Source organism: Acinonyx jubatus, chromosome D3 (assembly GCF_027475565.1).
Source record: "Acinonyx jubatus isolate Ajub_Pintada_27869175 chromosome D3, VMU_Ajub_asm_v1.0, whole genome shotgun sequence".
NCBI classification, from domain to species: domain Eukaryota; kingdom Metazoa; phylum Chordata; class Mammalia; order Carnivora; family Felidae; genus Acinonyx; species Acinonyx jubatus.
In genome coordinates this window covers 25,311,536-25,324,067 of record NC_069392.1, presented here as the reverse complement: position 1 = coordinate 25,324,067, position 12,532 = coordinate 25,311,536, and the positions used below count along the sequence as shown (strand labels likewise).

The window sequence follows — 12,532 nt, the reverse complement described above, 5'->3', positions numbered from 1 at the left end:
CAGCTAACTCCTACTGGCACAATTTGTACCCCGCCCCCTCCTCCAGGAAGCCTTCCCTGGCTGCCTCCCATCCCCCAAAGTACTTAGCTGCCTGTGTGGCCTCTCTGGCCTGCTGCCTCCTCCTCTGGAATTCACAGGGTTGGCCATTCTCCCCCTACACCCCACCCCCGTCCTGATGGCCCCCTATTTGTCAACTAAATGGGAGACCGGGCAAGATGTGGAGGTACCCTAATAGCCATGGACAGTCAAAATCAAAATGAAACCTCCTCTGAGCTCCGTGAGTTTCAGGCAGGAGCTCCCGCAAAACAAAAATGAGACGACCTGGCTCCAGTGGGCCTTACCTACTCCCTGGACCACACACTCCGGGCCAGTGACCCAGCGTCAATTTCCTATAAGCCTCAATTTCCTCTCCTATAAAATGAAGGTACTAGAGTCCCTTATGATAAGAGTTGAGCTAAGAAACATACATGTGAAGAGCCAAGTACTCAGTAGGCACTCAAATATTAACAGCAATCATTATTTTTGCTATCACCTTACAGCCACCAAACTACAAAATATCACAACTTACAGGGACCCAAGAGATGAGTAGCTCAGGGCTTGCCAGACTTTCTGCAAAGGGCCTGATAATAAATATTTTCAATTCTGTGGACCACATGGGTCTCTGTCGGAACCACCAAACTCTGCCCTGGTAGCACAGAGGCAGCCATAGAGGAAATGTAAGTGAATGAGTGTGGTTGTATTCCCACAAAACTTTATTTACAAAAACACGCCGGGGGCTGGACTGGGCCCAGGGGCTGTCGTTTGCCAACTTTCTAGGTAGGCACCTCAGGTGGGAGATGTGATTTACTTTTTATCTCGTCTGATGCCTCCACCAGAGGGTAAACTCCGGGCACCCAGGGGCTTCTTAAGTCCTGCACCCCAGCATCTAGCTGAGAAACTGCCACGCGTCCCTACTTCCCAGGAAGTTACTGAGTGCTTCTAATGACCCAGGCTCAGTGCCAGTTGCTAGGGACCCAGTGACTGCAGATGCGTCGGGGGGGGGGGGGGGGGGGGCGTCACTCAGCGGAAATCTGTGCAGTGATGGGATGGATGAAAGACTCCCATGGGCGGCCTCTGGAGTTGGGCAGGTCTGGGTTCAAACCCCAATGCTGTCCCATCAGGCCTGTGTGACCTTGGGAAAGTGACTCGACCATCCTGAGCCTCGGTTTCCAGGAAATGGAATCATCAATAACAAATCCTTCCCTGACACCCTGTGAGGACGGAGAAAGGGTAGGGGACGGTGTTCCCCGAGCCACTCAGGTGGTGTAGACGTGCTGGGACACAGGCAGAAATACGCTCGCCAGTGCTCACAGAACAGGGACCTCAGCTGGCCTCAAATATCTCACCGTGGGTTCTGTGAGAACCTCAACCAGTAAGGTGGGACCCTGGGGCCCAGAGACAGGGGCTTTCCCGCCCCCCCCCCCCCCCCCCCGCCGCAGGGGGTGGGGAATGAGGACACGTTCCCACGTGTTAAGAGCCTTGAGGCCGACAGTGGCAGAACAGGAGGCCTCGGATAACCTCCAATCTGCTAGAAAAACAGGGCTGGAAGGACTCTTGAAAAACACGGGCACAAGTGGTTTAACACTTTTGCTTGTAAAGCAATGGGAACTGCTTGTTCAAGTGACACCCAGGCAGGCCCATGGTGTCTTCAGAGCCCCGAAGACCCACACCGGGCCAGAGGGCCCTTGGGGCCAGACAGGTCACGCGTGTGATGATGGAGAATGGTGGGCACCATGACGACCAGGAGAGCCCAGGACATTTAAGGGGGAGCTTCAGGCCACTCCGGTTTGGCCCAAGCTCCTGAGGTCCCAAAAGAAGTGGGGAGATTGGATTATTCTCTAAAAATATTTGAATGTTGGCTCCGTGTAAAATGAATCACCATGGGAGCCACACAAAAACCATCCTGTGGGTCACAGGCATCGACTGCCAGCATGTTACAGCCCCATCTGCCCATTTCACAGCTGGGGAAACGGAGTCTCGGAGGGGGGAAACACCTTACTCGATGTCACAGAGTGACCTGGGAAGCAAAGCTGGGGCTCAGATGCCTCCAGGCCTCTACCCAGCCCCAACTGCTCCAGAGACCGTGGGGAATGGGAGGGAGTGGGGGTGGGGGGTGAGGGTTGGGGGGTAGGAATCTGGGCTACACAAGCCAAGAGCCCTGTGTGTTCTGCCATCCAGGACAGAGCGTGGACAAATGGGCAGGAAAAGGGATGAATATGTATCAATAACACCTAATAATTTGTAGGGGCACCTGGGTGTCTCGGTCGGTTAAGTGTGTGACTCTTAATTTTGGCTCAGGTCATGATCTCACAGTTTGTGAGTTCAAGCCCCACATGGGGCTCTGTGATGACAGTGCAGAGCCTGCTGGGGATTCTCTCTAGCCCTCCCCTACTCTCATGGGAGCACGTGCTCTCTCAAAAATAAATTTACAAACTTAAATAATAATACATAGTAATTTGTAACAATATATATAATACAGTAATAATAACTGATATCTTCTTAGTGTTTTCTATGTGTTGGGCATTAAGATAGGGTATCAGGAGGGGGTAAGATGGTAATTGAAAGTGAAGATGAGGGACACCTGGGTGGCTCAGTCGGTTGAGCGTCGGACTTTGGCTCAGGTCGGAATCTTATGGTCTGTGGGTTCAAGCCCCGTGTCGGGCTCTGTGCTGACAGCTCGGAGCCTGGAGCCTGGAGCCTGCTTTGGATTCTGTGTCTCCCTCTCTCTCTCTACCCCTCACGCACTCATGCTCTGTCTCTCTCTGTCTCAAAACCAAATAAACATTTAAAAAAAAAATTTTTTTTAAGTGGAGATGATAATTAAGAGTACAGATTCAGGATTAAAATCCTGTCTCTCCCACTTCCTAGCTGAGGGATCTTATCCAAATTAGTTCACCTCTCTGTGCCTCAGCTTGTCCTTTTTTTTTTAATTTCAATTTTTTTTTTTTTTTTTTTTTAACTTGAGAGAGAGAGAGAGCACACACATATGCATGTGCACAGGGGCATGGGGCTTGATCTCATGACCCTGGATCGTGACCTGAGCCAAAATCAAGAGTCAGATGCTCAACCGACTGAGCCACCTAGGCGCCCCTTGGCTTGTCCATTTCATATAGCCAGGGGGAGAATCAAATCCGATTGACGCACATAAAGTGCCTTGTGCCTGGTGAGCTCTACTGATATCAGTTATAATTATTGCTTTTTGACAGATGGGGAAGCTGAGGCATCCAAAGGGACATGCTCCAGACTCCAGCCTGTCTGACCCTGAACCCTCACATTTTGCCTTGTACCAAGGTATGCACTTTATGCCCCCCCCGCCCCGCTCCGGCCCCCCGCCGGTCTCCTCTGGTCCAAACCAGGAGGTAGGTCCTCGCTGCACCTCTCTTCTGCAGACAAGGAAACTGAAGCATGGGGAAGGCAGCCAGTAAACCCAGACATGCAGCCACGAAGTGGACTAACCAGATTCTAACGCAAGCCTGAGCCTTCCATCATGCGTGCTACCGCTCGGTCTGCCTGCTGGCCACCGGAGCCTGGTCGAAAGTCTGGTTGATGCAAGAATGCACTTGGCAGACGGCACTGCTGCCCTGCCTTGCCTCCCACCAGCTGAGCACACAGGATTACATGAAACTCCTCCAGAGGCAGCAGCCCCAGACGCTCCCCTGGGCATATGGGCGCTTCCCTCAGCAATGCTCCCCTAGGATTTTGAGGGCTTGGCCCAGCTCGTGGGCTGTTCTCAAGGAATCATTCCCACGAATCCTCCTCAGGCCACAACCCAGGGTGGAGGAGACCAGACAAGGGGCATGGGAGGGGGCGGGATCTCAAAACTGTCTCCTGAGCGGCCCCAGACAGGGTGAACATGTGGCTGCAGAGGGCAAGGGGACCTTGCAGATGGCAGGAACAGGTGGCAGGTGGAGAGGCCAGGAGCTGCTGTTACCCAGACAGGGTTCTGCAGTGCCGCGTGGCAAACCAGAGCCAGCTGGGCCATACCCGGGCTTTCAGATCACTCACACCAGCCACTTCTGACCCACCTCTCTCACTGCAAATCGATTCACAGTCACGTCGATAACACACTTGGATGGCTTTACCAGTCCCAAGGTGGCACTACATCTAAGTTGTGGCTGGGTCTACACCCTCTGCCCAGCAGGATACACTGAGGCCCATGCATGCCTAGGCCCATGTTTCCCCAGGCTATGCAGGAATGCTTGATTTTAAAAGGGCGAGGAGAGGGAAGTATGCACAAATGAATAAAGGCAAGAGGGGCTGGGGCTGGGGCTGGGGCTGGATACAGCAGCCAGAGGCCCATCGCAATGGCCCTCCCAAACGACAGATGCCCGGGTAGGACAAGGCTGCTTGTTGGGAGCCCAGAACGCACAGATGAATGCTGGCTTCAGTTCCAGAGCCATCAGACGACAGGTTTAAGAACATCAGGAAGACCCGATCACCTTCGAGAAACTTGGTTCCTCCATGAAAACGTCATACTCTGACCTGGGCAGCTTCACCTCACAGAAGCCAGAGAGCATGAGGGAAGAGGTGGGGGTCCCAGGCACGGGGGCAATGCCAACAGGAGGGACGGGATGTCTGTGCATCCCGAGGGGCACCAGTAGGGCGACTGCCCTAGTCAGGACTGCTGGTTGCAGGCCTGGAGGGGAGCATCTCTTAAAGTAAGGAGTGGCTCACTGAGGCTACTCAGATGGCCCACCTCACATGGCCACCAGGGGAGGGCACCTTCAGAATGAGCATGGGGGGCCGGGGGAGGGGGGAGCACGGGCAGGACCAGACTCCCTTTCTCAATTGAGGGACAAGCCTTCCCCCGGCCTCTGTGGGTCTTTGCTGTGACGGGATGCCCTGTTGGCCTGGGGTGGGAAGGTCTGAGCAGTTCTTTCCACTGTGTGCAGGTTCCTAATAGGCAGCCCCAGGTCTGGGGTGAGCCCCCGGGCTCCCCACTGCCCCCGGTCCCACACAGGGCCCAGCAGGATGCCTTCAGCAAGTTATGTCACTATCACAGAAGTGATGTAAACGCACACATACCTCGGCTAAGCGCTGGCTGGGCTTCGTCACTGGTTTCCTGATGGTCCCGGGGCTGTTCCTCGTGACCCACAGAACACTCCTCCTTCTGCTAATGAGGCATTTAATTCCATGCGTATTGGAATATAATTTATAATGAGCACATCAGAGCCAGTGATTTCAAAGATTAGGACGGCTTCGGAGACTGTATTTAGTCCAGATTATCCACACCTTCATCGGCTGCCTGTGGGATTGTAAAATGGGGCAGCTGCTTTGGAAAACTGGCCCTTCTTCCAAAGGTTAAACATAGAATTACCGTGCAACCCAGCAATTCCACTCTTCGGGATATACCCGAGAGCACTGAAAACATCATGTGCCTGCACAGACTTGTACACAAATGTTCACAGCAGCATTATTCACGACTCCCAAAAAGTGGACAGAAAGCAAACATCCATTAGCTGCCAAGTGGAAACATAGAGTATATCCACAGTGGAATAGTATTCAGCCCTTAAAAGGTAATCAAATACTACACCTGAAACTAATAAGACACTGCACGTTAACTATATTGGAATTAAAAACAGAAAGTCATGAAATAGCAAAAAAAAAAAAAAAAAAAAAAAAAAGGAACACAGAACCCCTACATGCTACCACATGGGCAAAACTCGGGCTCATTCTAAGTGAAAAGCACCAGTCACAAAAGGCCACGTCGTGCGTGACTGCATTTACATAAAATTTGCATAAAATGTCCAGCACAGGGAAATCCAGAGACGGAAAACAGATGAGTGGTTGCCAGGGGCTGGGGAAGGAGGGATTGAGCGGTGACTGCCGATGGGTCCAAGGTTTCTTTTTGGGTGATGAAAATGTTCTAGAATTAGGTAGTAGTCGTGGTTGCACATCTCTGCGAATATCCTCAAAACCAATGAACTGAATGCTTTAAAATCTGAATTGTATCTCAGTAAAGCTGCTGTAAACAGGTCATATGCGATTTGGAAGAACAGTGATATAAGCACATACACTGGGTAAATAATACAATAATACAATTAGGATTCAGTAGGGTAAAAATGGTTCACGAATGACTCAAAAAACCCAATTTCACAGTCATGGAAACTGAGGCTGGATAAGGAAGAATGACTCGAGCAGGCTACCTCACTACTAAACCAGGATGAGTCACACTGAGATCTGCCTAACTCCAGAGGCCTGGCCTATCCATCAGGCCACCTAGCTGAAGGAAAAGAGACGGGGTGTAGGCAGAGGTGTGCACAGCCCAGTACGGGACACAGACCTACAAGGAGGTTGGTAAGTGAAGGAAAGAGCAAGTTACCTCAGTGGGTTTCAAAACAGGAACCCCCCCACAATGCCTCGGGACTGCTAGGCACCCCAGGATGGGGTGCTGCCTGAAGCTTCTGAAGGATGAGTAGGAGTTTGCCAGCTCCCCTCCCCAACATCCCGACATGACACATGAAGTCAGGAGGCCTGAGGGTAGGTTTCAGCTCTGCCACGTCCTACCTGGGGGCCCTAGTAGGTTACTAGGGCCGTGGGCACATGCCTTTCTGAGCCTCAGTTTCCCCAAGTGATAAGCACAGTGCCTTGTAACAACTGCACTCCATCGGATGGCTCCCACCCTTCCTCCCGAGGGGATGTGCGTTTGAGTGGGAAAGCCAGACCTGACCTCTGTCCCACATTTAATAATAACGACTCTGCCAGGTCCAGCCTCGGTGACCAAGCCCCTCTTCCCTCGCGGCCACTCCCAGTCCCAGCTTTATCTGGCACCTCGCCTCCAGCTCACACTGCGAGGGGGAGGTTGCCGGGCGGTGGGGTCTTCTGGCCGAATTTCGCGGGGGACCCTCAAGTTCACGAGGGCTCCGCGGACCCCAAGCTCTCGGCGGCGCCCTCCCCAGCCAACGATTTCCGCCCCCCGCCGCCTCCACTCTGGACACACCTCGCAACTGCACGGCGTTGCAAGTTAACTTCCACGCGCCCGCCCGGGGGTCCCCGCAAGGCGAGGAGGGGTCGGGGACCCCGACGGCGGTCACACGCCGATTTTCCCCCACCCCCAACACACACACACACACACACACACACACACACACACACGGACGCCGAGCGCCACCCGGGCGCTGGGTCCGAGGCGGGAAGCGCGGGCCGGGGGCCGAGGCTCTGCCGCACCCCGCGGACATCGCTCCGGACGCCCGGCGCCTGCGGATCCTCGAACCGGCCGCGCGCGCCGCCTCCCGCCCAGCTCCCAGCCCCGGAGCCCCAGCAGCCGCGCCGGGCCCGGGAAGAAGCCGCCCGGGCCGAGGGCTCCCCGGAGCCCGAGGCCGACCCGCAGGCGGCCCCCTGCCGGCGGCTGCGACCCGGGGCCCCACGCGCCGCCCCAGGGCCACCTACCGTGCCGAGGCGCGGCGAGGCGACCCCGCGCGCCCAGCGACTCTGGGCTGGCCAGCCACCCCGGCCGGGGGAGGGGGAGGCACCCGCGCGCGGGGGCGGGGCCGCGGCGCCGTGACGTTGCGTGGGGGCGGGGACGGGGCGCGGCCCCGCCCACGGCGGCTCACCGCCCCTGCGGTCCGCCTCCGGACCGCGCGGTGGGGCGGGGCGGCCCCGGGAGCCGACCCCGCCCCGGAAGTCCTCGTCTGCGTGCTGGCTTACCCCCCAGGACGGGCAGCTCACCACTCTTCCTGCCAGGACAGCTCTGTTTCAGAGGCGTACCCTTCTGTCTGTAAGCAGCGGGGTGGCATGGTCGCGGAGAAGTGGTGTGAGAGAAGACTACGCCCTGAACAGAGGGCACTTATGCTCCGGTGTGGGTGACACAAGGAAAAAAGAGAGAGGGGCTATCATACATATTCATAGGCGTCAGGGGTTCTCAAGAAGGGGGCGACTTTGCCCTGCCCCCACCGCAAGGACATTTGACAATATCTGAAGACATTTTTGGTTGTCACAACTGGGGGATGGGGGTGTCGTACTGGTGTCTGGTGGGTAGAGGCCTGAGGCGCTGCTAAACATTCTGCAATAACACGGGGCAGCCCCGTCCCCAACCCACCCACCCCCAGCCTAAGATGTCAGCTGTGCTGAGGTTGAGAAACCCTGGCGTAGATGAGTAAAATAAAACTCTAGGCTGGTGGGACTCAGCTCCATCTAAGATATTTAACCTCTCTGTGCCTGTTTCTTCATCTGTAAAATGGGTGCGTAACAGATCTATCTCTGCATTATATGCATACTCACTGAAGGAAAGGGAAGGAAGGGATGCGGCTTACCTTTCATTGTGGACCTTTGTTCTTTGTTGTTGTTGTTTTTAACCGTCTGTATATAGGGCCTATTTAAAATGAATTTCTGTTGGGGCGCCGGCGTGGCTCAGTTGGTTAAGCAATCCCACTTCAGCTCAGGTCATGATCTCACAGCTCACGGGTTTGAGCCCTGTGTCGGGCTCTGTGCTGACGCTTAGAGCCTGGAGGCTGCTTCGGAGTCTGTGTCTCCCTCTCTCTCTGCCCCTCCCCCGCTCACTATCTGTCTCTCTGTCTGCCTCTCAAAAATAAATAAACATTAAAAAAAATAAATAATAGCATTTCTGTAATAGTTACAGCCATCATGGCAAACACACACACATATATATACTAAGTGCGAGGCCTTTATCTAAACACTCCATCTACATTTACATATGTGCACTTTTAATATCCTGTGATAGGTGTATTGTCACCCCCATCTTACAGATAACAGCACCAAGGCCTACAGAAAAGAGGTAATTTGCCCGTGCGTTCATTCATAGCTCTTCATTAATTCATTCACGTGTCCAATAAATAGTGCCTACCATGTAGAAAGTATTGGGACTGACGATATGAAATCCCCTGTCTCCGTGAAGCTGACTGTTATTTAAGAACGATGTCATATAGTGTTTCTTGTGCACATATTAGAGGATTTGTGTGATTAGCTGCATAGTAACTCTGCTGGGTGTTTTATAATGCCCCCTTTGTGGGCAGAGAACTGGAGATCAAGGGAAGAGATCTGAATGGGGACCATCTGTTTAATAACATTCTGGCCAGCAACAGCATTTCCTGAGCGCCCTGTTTCGGGCACTGGGATTCAGCAGTTAACAGGAGGACAAGGACCCTGCATCCACTTGGGAAACCAGACCCTTCAATATGCAGTCACGATACAGTGGGCACCTCTAATTGGGAAGGACAGAGGGGATTAACCTGGCCCCTGCAGGGAGGACCAGGAGTGTTTACACTGAGGCCTGAAACATGGGTAAAGGTCTACGGAAGAGTGTGCCAACCACAGAGACCAGCAGGTACAAAGGTCCAGCAGGAAGCACTTTCCAGATGCAGGCTTTCGTGAAATGCAGTGGACCAGATGTGGGGAGTGGGGGGAGACAGGAGATCAGAGGGGTCTGCAGGGGCTGGATGCTGCAGGGCTTTGCTGAATGTGGGAAGGAGTCAGGACCTCACCCGGCAGCACTGGAAAGACAGGAAGGTGTTCCGCAGGGGAAGGACATGGTTGATTTTGCTTTCCGCAGAGGTCCTCTGACTGCTCTGTGGAGGAGGACAGGCAGGGGAGGCAGGTTGAAGGCTGTTGAAATACTCCAGGGGAGGTGGCCAACCCAGGGTGGGACCAGAGGCAGGGAGGGGATGTTCGGGCTCCAGAGATATCTGGAAGACAGGATTGGCAGATCTCAGTTGTGGGGCTGAAGAAGGGGACCAGATGATCTTCTGGTTTCTAGGTTGGACCTTCTCCTCTTGGTCCTCCAACTTGGTGAACCCCTTCAAATCTCAAGCTAGCTGCCCCTCCTTGAGGAAGCCTACCTGACCCCCAGGAGATTCTGATGAGACGGACACTGGACCATGCAGCCCAGGAATTTGATGTGGCTTTGAAACCAAATGACAGCTTTCCTCCGGTCTGCTCCTCCAATCCATGACCAACCAGGCAGGGGGCCTCGCCTGTCTTCTCTCCCCACCTGTTTCCCCAGCACCTAGATGAAGCCTGGCACTTAGGAGGCCCTCAGCCAATACTTGTCAGAAGCAGGAAGAATAAATGTGGCATAAAACACATTGACTCCAGGGGCGCCTGGGTGGCTCTGTCAGTTAAGCATCCCACTTCGGCTCAGGTCACGATCTCATAGTTCTTGAGTTCTAGTCTTTGTGCTGACGGTGCACTCCTAGCTCGGTACCCAAGCTTCATAAAACACTCTGATCTTAGGGATCGGATCCAGGTGACTGGCTGTCATGGCAACGAGGCTCTAAAGAGATGCTCACCTCTCTGGAAGCTCCTTGGGACACCCTGGCACAATGAACCTTTCCCAAAATTCGGTTGCTGTGTGTCCATCAGCATCGGGTGCCGGCACGCAAGGGATCACAGCCCTGGGTGGCCCTTCCACCCCTCACCCCGCCCCTCACGCCCACACACACTGCTGATTTTGTGTCCGTGCCCTGATGCCCCAAAGATCGTGGTTTGCCTCCTGTTGCTGTGGACGGGAGATAGCGTTCCATAACCAAGGCGCTTTGTCTTCCCAAAGGCCTGTGACTCAGAGATTCATGAGCTGGGATCTAATAGTGAAACAGGATGACATCCCAGTGCGCACTGCGTTTGGAAGCCAGCATTTAGGGCCAAACTCCCACAGAGTCCAAACCGGCCCCGGGAAGCCCCCCCAAAAAGCTGTGGGCACGACAGCCACATGACCAGGTCCGGCTCCACTGGTGGCCTCCAGCATGGTGCCCGTCATCAGTGCTTCTGGTGAGCACCTGATAAAGTCGAATGCTCTAAGTTTCCATTTCGAGGCAAAAAAAAAAAAAAAAAAAAAAAGTGACTTCTCTTTCAGCTCTGAAATTCTGTTTCAGGTGGTGAAAATCTCACGTTTCGTTGGAAGTAGGACCCACGGCAGAAGCAACAGGTCGGTCACTCTTAAATGTCACCCTCCCTCCCCACCTTTTTACGTGGCCTTGTCTTGGGCTCACTCGTCCTTTGCGTTTGTCCTGGCTTTTTATCACGTGGTGTGTTGATTCAGGAGCTTGTTAACAAAAGCTAGATAATATACGGACACAGCGGCAAGTCAGGCATAAAATAAATTACTGGGACACTGCCTGCCTCGTTTTTGCTCTGTTTTGCCGAGCGTCAGCTCGCGTCACCGCACGGCTACCACGCACCCTGTTTTCGTAGAGCACCTGTGAGAAAATCAGGGCTTCAACACCTCTGAGTTACAGCAGCCTGGAAAATCTAGATTACGAACACGCGTCAGCTTTGTCACTCCTTAAACCAGTGGATTTCTGTTATGTTCGCCTTTTGTAGGACTCACGGGATTGGCGCACGGAAAACGAAACAAAACACCTGTTCCGCCCAAAATAGTTCTCTCAAGAAGCGTGAAATACAAGTTCTGAGCGATCAGAGAGCAGCTTGGGTCATATCTCAATGGGGAGCGTGTTTCTCTTTCTTTCTCTTTCTCACCGAATCGCGCATCTTGCTGTCCGCGAGGTCTCACAGTCGGCTCTTGTGACTCTACCGAGTAGAGTGTCAGAGCTTCACCCACGGACCTTAGGAACCGAGGACGGCAATCTGTGTGGCTTGGCTTGGGAATCAGAGAGTCACGGCTGTTCGGAGATAAACTACAGAATCTTGGAGAATCGTGGGAGTTGGGAACCATGGAATGCCAGCGTCAGAGTCTCGGGCCTGCTCGAACAGTCGAGCTGCCCTCGTAGGGACGGGCAGAATGAGTCCCAGGGAATGGAAGCATTTTGCCCAACACTGCAGCTTCTAGCAGTGAGACAGGGCAAACACCCACATCTACAGATTCCTGCCCTGGAATCTTCTAGTCCAAGACAAGAGAGCCTGTCTTCTAATAGAAGATGCTGGTCACATTAGAGGGTGGAGGCGGGGAGACTGAGGATGGGAGGGAGTGGGAGGGCACGCCTCAGAGGGCAATGACCTTCGGAGTCAGGTGGTGCCTCAACTTTGAAGCTCAGCAAAACCACAGAGTGGGGTTTCAGGAGGCCCCACCCTTCTTCTTTCCAGCTTCATCTCCTGCCACATTCAGCAACTTCTTTCCACCCACCCACCCCCCTCTCCCTCCCCGCTTCTGCCCACACAGCCACCAAGCTAGTGCTCTCATGTCAATAAGCTTTGCTTGGGCCCACCGCAAGCTCTCTCAACCTCTGTGCCTTTCCCATGGTGCCCCAGGCCTGCCAAGTACAGCTGTGTAAGTTGGGCACAGTGCAAAGGTATCGCATTCACACTTTGGGCGTCGCAGATGTAGGCCAAGAAATTCGGGCAGATGGCAGTCAGATGTCTTGAGGAAGAGGTATCATTTTATCATTTGTACAAAGGTGCCATGTGGGATGGTAGTATGGCCTTGCTGTTTGCTCTGCCTGGAATGTCATCGTTCTTCTTCCCCACCAAGCAGGCTCCTGTCCCACCCCTCAAGTTCCCCTCAAACATCCCCTCCGCCATGGCAACCCCCCCCCCCACCCACCCACCCTCCTGCATGGATTAAAGGTTAATAACATCAATCAAT

At 53.8% G+C, this 12,532-nt stretch overlaps 1 protein-coding gene across 3 annotated transcripts in view; it reads right to left on the bottom strand.

The window, feature by feature from the left end:
* Positions 1–7,541, bottom strand: part of TPST2 (tyrosylprotein sulfotransferase 2) — a 52,438-nt gene extending 44,897 nt beyond the window's left edge. Inside the window, exons 1-2 of one of the 3 annotated variants that reach the window (XM_027050925.2) lie at positions 7,429–7,522; positions 5,065–5,284 (exon numbers count right to left, since the gene is read on the bottom strand). The gene's annotated coding sequence lies outside the window, so the exon portion shown is untranslated. Of the gene's footprint in view, positions 1–5,064; positions 5,285–7,428 lie in introns of all 3 variants that reach the window. The other 2 variants (XM_053205474.1, XM_027050926.2) reach the window with 2 other exon arrangements.
* Between the last annotated feature and the right edge of the window lie 4,991 nt (positions 7,542–12,532).